Raw genomic sequence first — 14,005 nt, 5'->3', positions numbered from 1 at the left:
TTCTTCACCGCCTGGGTTAATGCAGTCACTTGCTGGCACAGGGCTTCCAGCGGGGAGGCACCTCTCTCGGCTTCTGACATGGCTGGATGATACTGTCACGTACCTGATCCGAAGCCGGAGTGTAGAGAGTGCTCCCCTTGCGGCTAGGTGCAGAGTACCCCTGGAAGTGGGACAGGGAGTGCTGTGCCCGAAGTAGCACGGGTTGCCGGTTGGGATGACCAGGATGGAAGCAGGACCCAACTTGTTGAGAAGTCCCAAGCAGGTCTGGAACACTTTGGCAAGCCAGGCAGTTACAAGGTGCAGACAGGAACAGACTGGGAGAGATACTGGAGCGAAGTCAGGAGCCAAGCCGAGGTCAAGTATTGGAGAAGACAACAGGAATCCGAGAGCAAGCCAAGGGGTCAGGAGCCAGGAGAAGCAAAGTCAGACAGTCCGGGTCGGCAACGAGAAGGCAAGATCAGCAGGTAAACAAGGCACAGGGAACACGGGAGGCTGTTGATCATCCAGCAACTAGATGTTGTGGCTGCTGGCTTTAAATAGGCCGATTGGCGCCAAGCGCCATTACGCATGGCGTACGCGCGTGCGCATTGGCGCACGCACATTCCTAACTGCGTTTGCCCGTGTTTGGGCGCGCATGCGCATTCGCGCCAATGCGCGAATTCGCTGATTCGCCAGGATATTGGTAGTTCCCTGACAGCCGTATTACTGAAAATATAATAAAAATGCTGTTTTTTAGGGGTTCTGGACATGCTACAGAGCTGAAACTTGACAGGTACACTTTTTACACCCCCCAGACACTAAATACAAAAAATTACATGCCTGCCTAAAAAAATGCCCGCTAAATGCCTGCAAGAGAAAAAGCCAGCCGCAGAGAAGCCATATTCCTGAAAATATAAGAAAAATGCTGTTTTTTAGGGATTCTGGACATGCTACAGAGCTGAAACTTGACAGGTACACTTTTTAGACCCCCCAGACACTAAATACAAAAAATGACATGCCTGCCTAAAAAAATGCCCGATAAATGCCTGCAAGAGAAAAAGCCAGCCGCAGAGAAGCCATTTTCCTGAAAATATAAGACAAATGCTGTTTTTTAGGGGTTCTGGACATGCTACAGAGCTGAAACTTCACAGGTACACTTTTTAGACCCCCCAGATGCTAAATCCAAAGAAATTTTTTATTTTTATTTTTTTTTTAATTTTTCCAATAATTGGCTCTCTATCAAAAAATTATAATTTTTAAGAACTTTTTTTTGCGTGATCCCTCTCCGGCATGCCACAGTCCAGGTGTTAGTCCCCTTGAAACAACTTTTCCATCACTATTGTGGCCAGAAAGAGTCCCTGTGTGTTTTAAAATTCGCCTGCCTATTGAAGTCTATGGCGGTTCGCCCGGTTCGCCGGTTCGCGAACATTTGCCGATGTTCGCGTTCGCCGTTCGCGAACGGCGAATTTTAGGTTCGCGACATCACTACTGGTTAGTACTTGGATTGGAGACCGCCTGGGAATACCAGGTGCTGTAAGGCTTTTGGCTTTTCCTTTTTTTTTTTATTTAAAATTTTGTAATATAACACTTGAGTATCAACAACAGAAAAGGTACAATTAAATACAGACATTATGCAAATTAGGTCACTCATAGTATGGGTAACCTGAACTGGGGAAGGGCAGGGCGGGGGGTCCAGGGTCAAAAGAGCATGGAAACTGATGGGGAATGTGAGAATGGGGAAGAGTTCTTGGGCGAGTCCTGGAACGTAAATGTATATTGATCCATAGAGGGGTCGGATTTGGGGAAGGAGTACTTGACGTAATTGTCCCATTTCTGTAGAAATGATTTCCGTGAGGATGGGGCTGAAAAAAACCTGTTGAGGCGGTCAATGGAAAGAAGTGTGGAAAGCTCTGATCTGACCCGGGAAACTAAGGGGGGAGTCGTGGAGATCCAATTAGTTAGGATTGTCCTTCTGGCCACCAGTAAACAGGTCAGGATCCACAGACGATGTGGCGAGGCAGGTGCTAGACCACTTTTGCAGGCGTTTGTCCCAGTAACCGAACAGGAGCAATATAGGGTCTTTGGGAATGTGCCACTTCGTCACTTGAAGGTCAGAACCTGGTCCCAGAATGTCGTGATATAGGGACAGGACCAGAACTTGTGGCAAAGAGAAGGTCTTTCCGCGGAACATAACGGACAATTATGAGCATCCCGAATCGTTTTGTTTAGAGGTACATTAGGCATTCACACAGTATACAGAAGTAAGTGTCGGCATGTATAGGCCCAATCAATATTGAGCCCGTGAGGGGCATAGGATTTGAGGCGGTAAATCCAACTGGTCTCCAACTGGGCGACCCCTCTCGTCAGATTGCTACCCCTCCAATTACCCGGGAATTTATCAATCCCCATAAAAATAGTGCCAGAATACACAGTTCCCTGCGGGGCTCATTTAGGGTCTGGTGTATTGGAACACCAATACCACTTGATACACTTTTTTCTCATATGTCCTTAGGGATGTGGCAGGACCTTTCTTGGCTTACTGGCATTTAGGGTCGGCACATAACATTTTCTACTTACTTCTGCATCCTGTGAATGCCTAATGTACCTTTAGCCACAGAATACTACGTTCTTAGCAGTCAGGTAAACCCATGTGAGCTACGTTTTGGGGCCTAAACAGGCCGACACTTCTGTATACTGTCAATGCCTGATGTACCTCCAGTCATCAAATACACTACGTTCTTTGGTGTCAGTTAAACCCATGTGAGCTAATTTTTGGGGCCTATACAGGCCGACACTTACTTCTGTATCCTGTGAATGCCTAATGTACTTCCATCCTTTAAATACTACGTTCCTTGCTGTCAGTTAAACCTATGTGAGCTAATTTTTGGGGTCTATAAAGGCCGACACTTACTTCTGTATACTGGAAATGCCTAATGTACCTCCAGCCATCAAATACACTACGTTCTTTGCTGTCAGTTAAACCCATGTGAGCTAATTTTTGGTGCCTATACAGGCCGACACTTCTGTATACTGTGAATGCCTAATGTACCTCCAGCCATCAAATACAGTACGTTCTTTGCTGTCAGTAAAACCCATGTGAGCTCATTTTTTGGGCCTATACAGGCTGACACCTACTTCTGTATACTGTGAATGCCTAATGTACCTAAGGCCACAGAATACTACATTATTAGCTGTCAGTTAAACCCATGTGGGCTAATTTTTGGGGACTATACAGGCCGACACTTACTTCTGTATCCTGTGAATGCCTAATGTACCTTCAGCCTCCAAATACTACATACTTAGCTGTCAGGTAAACCCATGTGAGCTAATTTTTGGGGCCTATACATGCCGACACTTACTTCTGTGTGAATGCCTAATGTACTTCTAAACAAAACGATTCAGGATGCTCATAATTGTCCGTTATGTTCCGCGGAAAGACCTTCTCTTTGCCCATATAGGGTCCTGTCCCTATATCGTGACATTCTGGGACCAGGTACTGACCTTCATCGGGGAAGTGACGAAGTGGCACATACCCAAAGACCCTATATTGCTCCTGTTCGGTTACTGGGACAAACCCCTCCAAAAGTGGTCTAGCACCCCTGCCTCGCCACATCGTCTGTGGATCCTGACCTGTTTACTGGTGGCCAGAAGGACAATCCTAACTAATTGGATCTCCACGACTCCCCCCTTAGTTTCCCGGGTCAGATCAGAGCTTTCCACACTTCTTTCCATTGACCGCCTCAACAGGTTTTTTTCAGCCCCATCCTCAGGGAAATCATTTCTACAGAAATGGGACAATTTACGTCAAGTACTCCTTCCCCAAATCCGACCCCTCTATGGATCAATATACATTTACGTTCTAGGACTCGCCCAAGAACTCTTCCCCACTCTCACATTCCTCATCAGTTTCCATTCTTTTTTTACCCTGGACCCCCCTCCCCCCGCCCTGCCCTTCCCCAGTTCAGGTTACCCATACTATGAGTGACCTAATTTGCATAATGTCTGTATTTAATTGTACCTTTTCTGTTGTTGATACTCACGTGTTATATTACAAAAAAAAAAAAAGGAAAAGCCAAAAGCCTTACAGCACCTGGTATTCCCAGGCGGTCTCCCATCCAGGTACTAACCAGGCCTGACCCTGCTTAGCTTCCGAAATCAGACGAGATAGGGCACGTTCAGGGTGATGTGGCTGTAGGCAATCACCCCTGCCACCCTCGACCCCTTTGAACTTTGCCATGGCAAGATGGCACCTCAGGAGAAACCAAAAGAAAGCCAACGAATAAAGGAAAAACCAAAAGCCTACAGCACCTGGTATTCCCAGGCGGTTTCCCATCCAGGTTCTAATCAGGCACGACCCTGCTTAGCTTCTGAGATCAGAGGAGATTGGGCGCGTTCAGGGTTATGTGGCCAGAGGCGATCACCACTGCCACCCTCGACCCCTTTGAACTTGGCCATGGCAAGATGGCACCTCAGGAGAAACAAAAAGAAAGCCAACGAATAAAGGAAAAGCCAAAAGCCTACAGCACCTGGTATTCCCAGGCAGTCTCCCATCCAGCTACTAACCAGGCCCGACCCTGCTTAGCTTCTGAGATCACATGAGATTGGCACTTTCAGGGTGATGTGGCCGTAGGCGATCACAAATGCCACCCTCGACCCCTTTGAACTTGGCCATGGCAAGATGGCACCTCAGGAGAAACAAAAAGAAAGCCAACGAATAAAGGAAAAGCCAAAGGCCTACAGCACCTGGTATTCCCAGGTGGTCTCCCATCCAGGTACTAACCAGGCCTGACCCTGCTTAGCGTCTGAGATTAGACAAGATCGGGTGCGTTCAGGGTGATGTGGCCGTAGGCGATCACCACTGCCACCCTCGACCCCTTTGAACTTGGCCATGGCAAGATGGCACCTGAAGTTATTCGTTGGCTTTCTTTTTGTTTCTCCTGTGTGAATGCCTAATTTACCTCTAGCCATCAAATACACTATGTATTTTGCTGTCAGTTAAACCCATGTGAGCTACGTTTTGGGGCCTATACAGGCTGACACTTACTTCTGTATCCTGTGAAAGCCTAATGTACCTCCAGCCATCAAATACTACGTTCTGTGCTGTCAGTTAAACCCATGTGAGCTAATGTTTGGGGTCTATAAAGGCCGACACTTACTTCTGTCTACTGTGAATGCCTAATGTACCACCAGAATACTACATTCTTAGCTGTCAGGTAAACCCATTTGGGCTAATTTTTGGGGCCTATACAGGCCGAAACTTACTTCTGTACCCTGTGAATGCCTAATGTACCTCCAGCCACCAAATACTACGTTCTTAGTTGTCAGGTAAACTGATGTGGGCTAATTTTTGGGGCCTTTTATGGCTGACACTTACTTCTTTATCCTGTGAATGCCTAATGTACCTTCAGCCACAGAATACTACGTTCTTAGCTGTCAGGTAAACCCATTTGGGCTACTTTTTTGGGGCCTTTTATGCCCGAAACGTACTTCTTTATCCTGTAAATGCCTAATGTACCTTCAGCCACAGAATACTATATTCTTAGCTGTCAGGTAAACCCATGTGGGCTATTTTTTGGGGCCTTTTATGGCCGACACTTACTTCTGTATCCAGTGAATGCGTAATGTACCTTCAGCCAAAGAATACTACATTCTTAGCTGTCAAATTTTAGTCAAAATGACTGTATTTTTGTCTTTTAGAGTTTTAAAAAGCCGGTTTTAGACAACATAGCTGCATTTTGCTCTCCAAAGGCCTGAAAATGTTTTTGGTCAAAATGACTCTATTTTGGTCTCCAAGTGTCTTAAAAGCCTTTTTTAGTCAAAATAACTGCATTTGGTCACCAAAGGTCTGAAACATTTTTTTAGTCAAAATTACTATTTTTGTCTTTTAGAGTCTTAAAAAGCCGGTTTTAGACAAGATTACTGTATTTTGTCTCCAATGGTCTGAAAATTGTTTTTGGGTCAAAATGACTGTATTTTGGTCTCCAAGTGTCTAAAAAGCCTATTTTAGTCAAAATAACTGCATTTGGTCACCAAAGGTCTGAAAAACAATTTTAGTCAAAATGACTGTATTTTTGTCTTTTAGAGCCATAAAAAGCTGGGTTTAGACAAGATTTGTCTAAAATCGGCCATTTGGGCTCCAATGGCCTGAAAAAAATGTTTTGTCAAAATGACTCCCAAACGTCTGAAAAAAATGTAGTCAAAATGACTACATTTATGTCTTGTAGAGCCTTAAAAAGCCGGTTTTAGGCAAGATTTTAGACATTTGGCTCCAATGGCCTGAAAAATGTTTTTGGTCAAAATGACTTTATTTTGGTCTCCAAGTGTCTAAAAAGCCTTTTTTAGTCAGAATAACTGCATTTGGTCATCAAAGGTCTGAAATTTTTTTTTCTCAAAATTACACTATTTTTGTCTTTTTGAGCCTTAAAAAGCCGGTTTTAGACAAGATTTTAGACATTTGGGCTCCTATGGCCTGTAAACATTTTGTTGGTCAAAATGACTCTATTTTGGTCTCCAAGTGTCTAAAAAGACTTTTTGTTAGTCAGAATAACAGCATTTGGTCACCAAAGGTGTGAAAAAATATTTAGTCAAAATTACTGTATTTTTGTCTTTTAGAGCCTTAAAAAGCCTGTTTTTAGACAAGATAACTTTATTTGGGCTCCAATGGCCTGAAAAATTGTTTTTCGTCAAAATGACTCTATTTTGATCTCCAAGTGTCTAAAAAGCCTTCTTTAGTCAAAATAACTGCATTTAGTCACCAAAGGTCTGACAACATTTTTTAGTCAAAATGACTATTTTTGTCTTTTAGAGTCTTTAAAAGCCGGTTTTAGACAAGATAACTGCATTTGGTCTCCAATGGTCTGAAATTTTTTTGTCAAAATGAATGTATTTAGTATTCTGTGGCTGAAGGTACATTAGGCATTCACAGGATACAGAAGTAAGTGTCGGTCTGTATCGGCCCCAAAAATTAGCCATGGGTTGAACTGACAGCTAAGAACGTAGTATTCTGTGGCTGAAGGTGAGTGTCAGGTAAACCCATGTGGGCTAATTTCTGGGGCCTTTTATGGCTGACACTTACTTCTGTATCCTGTGAATGCCTAATGTACCTTCTGCCACAGAATACTACGTTCTTTGCTGTCAGTTAAACCCATGTGAGCTAATTTTTGGGGCCTATACAGGCCGACACTTACTTCTGTATACATGTGAATGCCTAATGTACCTCCAGCCATTAAATACTACGTTCTTTGCTGTCAGTTAAACCCATGTGAGCTAATTTTTGGGGCCTATACAGGCCGACACTTACTTCTGTATACTGTGTGAATGCCTAATGTACCTCCAGCCACCAAATACTACGTTCTTAGTTATCAGGTAAACTGATGTGGGCTATTTTTTGGGGCCTTTTATGGCCGACACTTACTTCTTTATCCAGTGAATGCCTAATGTACCTTCAGCCACAGAATACTACCTTCTTAGCTGTCAGGTAAACCCATGTGGGCTAATTTTTGGGGCCTTTTACGGCCGACACTTACTTCTGTATCCCGTGAATGCCTAATGTACCTTCAGCCACAGAATACTACGTTCTTAGCTTTCTTTTTTTGTATTTATTGTTCTTTATTTCAATTTCAAGGAGAATTACAACACAAAGTATAATATATACCTCCAAGGCATAAACAAAAAGAGAACGAGAACCACAATACAAGCCCCCATCCTCTTCCCAGTACACAATGTGTTCACATTCAAAGAAATATCCATCATTTTCCAGGGTACCAATAGTGCCCGCAATAAGAAAGAGAAAAAAATTTGTTGACGAGGAAACAGTTTGTCCAGATCGCAAGGCTCTTACCCAATCTTCCTTTTCACTCTTCCCTCTCCCTTCCTCTCCAAACATCACTGCTGCCCCCTTTAATCTACCTCTGTATTGTGTCTTCCGAGAAGACAGCTATGGAGTTCATCTTTCCGTCTTCTACACTATTCTTTTCTCCTTTCCACTCTTTTCCCCTCCCTCCCTACCCTCCCCCCTTCCCTCACTCATACTATCAGACAAACATCCACTCACAAAAAAAACAAAAAAAAAACATTTTTTATAAATTTTTTCTCCTCCCCTCTCCCCCCTCCCCCTCTCCTCCCTCAACCAAGGCCTCCAAAACGCTGAACCTTTGTAGTCTAGTCCCCCAAGCTCATATTTTAGGGTGCTAAGTGGAGAAGTTGTTTCCCCTCATCCGAGGTCGTAAATAAGTTCCAGATACCCCATATCGCCTTATAGTGTTCGTATTTGTTTTGTGAGGAAAGTACTAAATCCTCCATTTTATTTATATGCTCTAATTTTCGTGCCCATTCAGATACTGAGGGGGGATTTGTCCTCCTCCAGTATTGCGGTATGCATGCTCTTGCAGCATTCATCATATGAGGTAATATCGATTTTTCATATTTCTTCCTTCATAGCCCGATATCTGCAAGAGGCAAAAGGCTGCATCTCCCTAAATTCTATAATCCGTTATTTTCTGAATTATACCCCCTACTTCCGACCAGTATTTCTTTATATCTGGGCAATTCCAGAAAATATGGTACAACGTACCCTCTCCCTCCCCACATCTCCAGCACCTATCAGATTCCTGGGGATACCACTTATGTAATTTATCTGGTGTATTATACCATCTGGTTAAGATTTTATAATTTGTTTCCTGAATTTTAGTGCACTTTGTTGGCCCGAATGTTAACCTACATATTCTCTGTACCTGTGCTATTGTTATATCCCTATTTAAATCTGATTTCCACTTTTCCACCCAATTTAAATTTGGTTGTTCTATTGGGGTATTCATCATTTTTATATAGCATAGAGAGGACGCGTCCACTACTCTCCCCCTTCTCACATAGCCTCTCAAAGTTTGTCAACGGTTTTACAAATTTCTCCGGCCTTGGGAGCGACTCCAAAAAATGTCGTACCTGGAGCGCCTCCCAAAGGGGGAGGCCAAATGGTCCATTCCTATCTGTTAAATTAGGGATCGAGGGCCAGCTCCTCTGATTCGCAAACGTTTTTACATTTACTTGTCCGGATTCTCTTCGTTTTTTGAAATACTGTCTATCCAGTCCTGGGGTAAAGTTTGGGTTCCCCAATATAGGATATAGAGAGGAATCTATTGTTGTTAACTTTTGCCTCAGGGATTGCTGATTACCTATCTTTATAGTATTTCCTATCAACGGGTGTGTTTTTAATGTCTTAGGGAGACTCTGATAGCACCATAACGCTCTCTTTAAGGACACTGCAGTCTGTGCCTGTTCTATTTGAACCCAAATTTTCATTTCCGAATGGTGCCACCAATCTATTATTCTATTTAGCTGTGTGGCATGATAGTATCTACGTACATCTGGGATCGCAAGTCCTCCCATATGCTTAGGCAAAGTTAAGTTATTACGAGCTATGCGTGGCTTCTTCTTGGCCCAGATATATCTAGTAAACATTCCATGTATGGTTTTAAAGAAGCTATTCGATATTTTGATAGGCAGAGCTTGCATCAAATATAAATATTTTGGTAAGATGTTCATTTTTATTAGGTTCCCCCTCCCAAACCAAGACTGGAGTCCCCCCTCCCATTGGTCAAGAAGTCTCCTTGTCTCCTTGACCAGAGGGAGCAAATTCAGGTTGACTAACCTTGACAGGTCTGCTGATATATATGTCCCTAAATATTTCACTGCCTCTTTCACCCAGATAAAGCCAAAGTTACTTTTTAGTCTCTTCATTTTTACTTCCGAGACCCCTATTCCCAGCGCTTCCGATTTCCCATAATTTATTTTGAGATTCGACATGTCCCCATACTGTTTAAATTCCTTTAGGAGCACCGGTAGTGAGATGTCTGGCTCTGTCAAGGTAAATAACAGATCATCCGTATAGGCTGTGATTTTATATTGCTCTTTGCCCTGGGAAACTCCTCTTATATCCGGATTCATGCAGATTTTACATAAGAAAGGTTCCAGTACTAGAGCGAAGAGCAATGGGGAAAGTGGACATCCTTGTCTTGTGCCGTTCTTTATATAAAAAGGTTCTGAGAGTACCCCATTAGCCTTCACCCTCGCTGTCGGATTTGAATAGACTTTGGTGATTCTTTCCCTCATTACTTCTCCTACTCCTATATATCTGAGCACTGACTGCATAAAGGCCCACTCAACTCTATCGAAAGCCTTTTCAGCGCCGGTGCTCAGTATAACACAGGGGGTCCTTGCTTTATTAACTATGTGGATTAAATTGAGGACTCTCGTAGTATTGTCTTTCGCTTCTCTTGCCATCATGAATCCTACTTGATCTAAATGAATTACCCTCGAAAGGATCCTCGACATTCTAGTAGCTAATATTTTCGTGAAGATTTTTAAATCTGTATTTAACAGGGAGATAGGCCTATAACTTCCTCAATTTGCTGGGTCCTTACCCTCCTTCAGAATCAGCGTCAAGTAGGCTCCCCTCTGGACCTCTCTCATTAAATAGTCTTTCCATGTATGGTCCCAAAATTGGGGACAATACATGGAAGTACTGTGGTGTTAATCCATCCGGTCCTGGTGCTTTGCCTATCTTCATGTTTCTTATAGTCTGTTGTATTTCCTCTAACGAGATTTGTTTTTCCAGATCCTCTTGTTCTTCTTCCGATAGTTTAGGGAGACCTGTTTGTATCAAATACTCATCTATCTCTTTCTGTGTTTTCCCTGTCTCCGGTAAATTATACAACAGAGAATAAAAATTCCTAAACTCATCAGAAATTTGTTTCGGTATCACCTTCTGATGTTACAATCTGTGGGATATAAGATCTTAATTTTTGGTTCTGAATAGATCTTGCTAAGGTCTTTCCACATTTGTTTCCTGATTCATAGGATACCTTTCTCGATATTTGTATTGCAGCCTTAGCTCTATATTGGAGTAGATCTGATATTTGTTTTCTTACGATAACTAGTTCCTCTAGTGTCTTATTTACCTTTTTTTGTTTATGCTCTATTTCTAATATTTTAAGTTTCTCTAATAATGTTGTTAATTGTTTATTTCTTTCTTTCTTTATTCTTGCTCCATGCTTAACTACTTGCCGCCCGCCCGCCGTCAATTGACGGCGGAGCGGTGCGACCATTATCCTGGGAAGACGTCATATGACGTGATCCCAGGAATGCAGGGCAGGTGCGCGATCGCGTGCGCGCCGCCCTGCACTGCCGGTGTCGGGGTGTCCCCGGGACACCCCCCGTCACCGGCAGGGGGGAAACAGCCAATGGGCGTGGCTGTTTCCCACGTGATCGGCTGTGTTCCAATGACACAGCCGATCACAATGGAGGCGCCCGGGAGATGACCGCGCATGCGCGATCGGGAGCGCGCAGCGCGGTCATGTCGGTGGCGCTGTGTTCCGTAGGAACAAAGCTGTCACCGGCAGTAGTAAACAGTCACTGACAGTGACTGTTTACTATGTGATCGGCTGTGAATCCATTCACAGCCGATCACAAAATGTAAACAAAGAGCAGTAACTCACTGTTACTAGCTCTTCTCCCCTCATACAGTTTCCAGTATGAGGGGAGCAGAGCTAGAAACAGTGAGTTACTGCTCTGTGTACCTGTAAAAGTAAAATCACAGTAAAATCACACTAATAAAGGTCCCCACACAGTCCTCAGCGTCCCCCCCAATGTCACCTGTCACCCAACAGTCACCTCATCAGTGCCCAGAAATTGACACCCATAACGTTCACATGTGAGCGCAGCGATCGCGGGCAGAATCACCGCGATTCTGCCCGCGATCCGGAAATCATTGCAAATTGCGGGACGCCTGTGCGTTGCCCATTTTTTGCAATAGCACCCCAAACGCCGTGTGATGTTGCCGCCATTTCTGCCTGCCGAATCGCGGTAACATCGCGCAAACATCGAATGACGCCCAAAAAAGGTACAAGAGCTTATTTGGGGCGTCATGCGTTGTTTGCGTGATGTTACCTCGATTCGGCAGGCGGAAATCGCAGCAACATCGCACAGCGTTTGGGGTGCTATTGCAAATCACGGGCAACGCACAGGCGTCCCACAATTGACGCAATGATGCAATGATTTCTGGATCGCGGGCGGAATCGCGGTGATTCTGCCCGCGATCGCTATGCTCACATGTGAACGTAGCCTAAAGTTCACCGGTCACCAGAGACTGCCATCAGTACCGCCGTGCACCATCGCCCATCACCTGTCACCCATCAGTGACCATCACCCGTCACCTGTCACCCCATCAATCACCGTCACCTGTTACCCCATCAGTCATCATCATCTGTCACCCTATCAATCATCGTCACTTGTCACCCCATCAGTGATCGTCACCTGTCACCCCATCAATCATTGTCACTTGTCACCCCGTCAGTGATTGTCATCTGTCACCCCATCAATCATCGTCACCTGTCACCTCATCAATCATCGTCACCTGTCACCTCATCAATTATCGTCACCTGTCACCCCAACAGTCATCGTCACCTGTCACCCCATCAGTCATCGTCACCTGTCACCCCATCAGTCATCGTCACCTGTCACCCCATCAGTCATTGTCACCTGTCACCCCATCAGTCATCGTCACCTGTTTGCCATATACATGCAATCACTTACTGACCGCCTAACGACTATATGCGTCGGCCATTAAAAGCTAAATACTGGGGTTATGGCAGCAGATAGCCCCCATAACCCCGGTATTTTTTGAAACGGCGGGCGGTCGGCTTTCAGATAAGGGTGGTCCCAGTGGCGGATTCGCCGCGGAATTACCCTTATGGTGCAGGGGAAGTGGTGACCCCCCCCTCCTGCCGCGTCCCAGACGTTTTCCCAGCTTACCGGACCGGCCGGCAGCGAGGAAAACTATCCGGTCCCGGATCCTCAGAGACAGGAAGTCGAGTGAGGGCAAGATGGCCCTCACTCGACTCTATGGTCTTGGAGGACCGGAGCTACGTCAAAAGACGTTGCCTAGCAACCGGTTTAAAGGGCCACTTTTTTTTTTCCTCTTTCAACAATTTTTTTTTCTTTTTTAGTGCAGTTGTGAGGTGTGAGGTCTTTTTGACCCCAGATCTCACAATAAAGAGGACCTGTCATGCCTATTTCTATTACAAGGGATGTTTACATTCCTTGTAATAGGAATAAAAATGATCAAAACATTTTTTTTTAAACTGTGTAAAAATAAAAAAATAATAAATAAAATAAATAGGAAAAAAAAGAAATTAAAGCGGTCTGTCCCCGTTAGCTCGCGCGCAGAAGCAAACGCATACGCAAGTCCCGCCCACATATGTAAACGGTGTTCAAACCATACATGTGAGGTATCGCCGCGATCGTTAGAGTGAGAGCAATAATTTGAGCCCTAGACCTCCTCTGTAACTCTAAGCTAGTAACCTGCAGAAATTTTCAAAATGTTGCCTATGGGGATTTTTAAGTACCAATGTTTGGCGCCATTCTGTGAGAATGCGCAATTTTGAAGCATGACATGTTGGGTATCTAATTACTCGGCGTAACATTATATTTCACATTATGGAAAAAAATTGGGCTAAATTTACTGTTTTCTTATTTTTTAGTTCAAAAAAGTGAATTTTTTTCAAAAAAATCGCATTTGGAAGACTGCTGCGCAAATATGGTGTGATAAAAAATATTGCAACGATCTCCATTTTATTCTCTAGGGTCTTTGCTAAAAAAAATATATAATGTTTGGGGGTTCCAAGTAGTTTTCTAGCAAAGAAAATGATTTTAGCTTGTAAACACCAAGTGTCAAAAATAGGCCCAGTCTTAAAGTGGATAAATGGACAACTTTGTGAAAAGGGCTACTTGGATGTTAGGCCTATATTTGTGGCCAGGCTGTGAAAAAGTGTTACACATGTGGTATCGCCATACTCAGGAGGAATAGCAGAATGTATTTTGGGGTGCAATTTTTGCTATGTACATGCTATGTGTTAGAAATATTGCATAAATGGACAGCTTTGTGTAAAAAAATGTGTTTTCATTTTCTTTCCACATTTTCCAAAAACTTGTGGAAAAAAATGACATTCAAAAGACTCATTATGCCTCAAAA

Source organism: Pelophylax lessonae, assembly GCF_965119305.1.
Source record: "Pelophylax lessonae genome assembly, chromosome: 12".
NCBI classification, from domain to species: domain Eukaryota; kingdom Metazoa; phylum Chordata; class Amphibia; order Anura; family Ranidae; genus Pelophylax; species Pelophylax lessonae.
Note: the sequence above shows the minus strand (reverse complement) of the source record.